The sequence below is a fragment of the Fukomys damarensis genome, unplaced genomic scaffold, assembly GCF_012274545.1.
Source record: "Fukomys damarensis isolate Sample0158 unplaced genomic scaffold, DMR_v1.0_HiC HiC_scaffold_13379, whole genome shotgun sequence".
In the NCBI taxonomy this organism is placed as follows: domain Eukaryota; kingdom Metazoa; phylum Chordata; class Mammalia; order Rodentia; family Bathyergidae; genus Fukomys; species Fukomys damarensis.
In genome coordinates, this window is record NW_022914291.1 from 1,499 (window position 1) to 3,193 (window position 1,695).

Below are 1,695 nucleotides of genomic sequence, written 5' to 3' on the forward strand. Positions count from 1 at the left end.
TGTCTGTCTCCTGCCCCCAAATCCTCCCTGTTCCAATCTCTTTCTCTAGCTTCCCTGGGTAGAACCCTGGATCTCTTGACAGCTGAGGGTTGGTGGCAGTTCCAAGCTTTTTCTCAGCAGGACGAATTTGGCTCAGACTTACTTGTCTAGCAAGTGGGTGACCCAGTGGAGACCAGGGAGTTCTTGAGGGCCATGCCTGGTCTGACTTCCTCCTCTCCCACCCCACCTCTAACCACTGGTTGGTTATACTACCTTCTGTGCAACTAAGCTAAATCAAGGATTTCCATGGTGATAATCTGGGGACAGGAGGCCTTAAAATGAGTAATCTTAGGGAGGTAATGTGACAAGACCTAGAAGGTTGCTATTCTTCACTCGGAACTTAGAAACGACTTCCAGCAAAGAGAAGGACATGGGCGGGGAGGGTAGGAAGTTCTGGACAGAACTGTAACTCCTCAGAACCTTGTCATCTTTGAGCTGAGCTCTCTCTACCTGTCAGAGTCCTCCCAGAGCCCAGAGAAAACCAAGACAGCAGGACCAGAAGTTCCTCTGCCCCAGGCTGCCCTGAGAGAGAAGGGGAAAGAGGTGGAGGTAACAGCAGCATCACTGAAGAGGTGAAATCTTCAAGGGGATCATGATCCGAGACTCCATGTGTCGCACCAAGGGGACTGTGGAGAGAGGGACAGATGTCACACAAGGGGCTGAGGAAAGTGCACGCATGCACGCACGCACACACACACACACACAGAGGCTTCTACAGAGAGGCATCAGGTGCTAAGACAAGCCTCATGCCCTCCTAAAAGGGCACATGGATAGTACTAGGTTGTCCCAATTACAGGATAAAACAGGACTTCGGTGGTGATGCAATGAACATTCTTTAAAACATATATCTTTTCCTGTATATGTGGAAAAAAAAAATAACTGGATGGCTGGGGATGTAGCTCAGTGCAAAAGTGCTTGCCTAGCATGTTTGGCCCTGGGTTCCATCCCCAGCACTATAAAAAACAAAAAAAAATAATGGCATAGTAAAAAATTATTTCTCAGATACCACTAAGGACAAGTATGGTGATATAAAGAAAAAAATAACTAAGATTGTGGATATAACTCAGTAGCTTGGGCAAGGTCCTGGGTGTTCAACCCTCAGCACTGGGTGGGCAGAGGAGAGACAGAGATAAAAAAGAAAAAGAAAAGAAAGAAGGAAGTAAGAATCATCATATAGTCATAGTACGATTGTATCCTAGCACCGAGGAAAAGGTTATATGAGAGTTCTCAAGTGACCGAGCTTTGAAAAACTGCCTCACTTTCCATTTGGGGAGGTTGCAACCCAGAGAGGGTCAGCTAGCTCAAGGTCACCCAGAAAGTTAAGACTCTTACTGCTCAGAGCTCTTCACACTTTAACGTGCATACAGATCACCCACAGTTCCTGTTGAAGTGCAGATTCTGATTTAACAGCTTTCTAGGAGAGCTGATGGGTGTTTTTAAGGAGCGCCCAGGGTATGTGCCACTGTCCGTCGGGAGCACACTGAAGAGCAAGGCTTGCACCACCTCCTTCAGTAGACACATTCGTCCTCACACCAGCTGGAAGTGTGACGGAGGGAGGGAAAGCTCCTCAAGGGCAAGGACAGCCTTTTATTTATAGATGTGCACCTGCCCACTCACCCGCCAGTCCCCCCACACATAACACGTCAACACCTACTG

The 1,695-nt window shown here is 47.8% G+C and overlaps 1 long non-coding RNA gene across 1 annotated transcript in view; it reads right to left on the reverse strand.

Annotated features, from left to right (window-relative positions):
- Positions 1-249: 249 nt before the first annotated feature.
- LOC117284932 overlaps positions 250-1,695 on the reverse strand; it is a 3,249-nt gene continuing 1,803 nt past the window's right edge. Inside the window, exon 2 of the long non-coding RNA XR_004515973.1 lies at positions 250-665. This is a non-coding gene — a long non-coding RNA (uncharacterized LOC117284932). The remainder of the gene's footprint in view (positions 666-1,695) is intronic.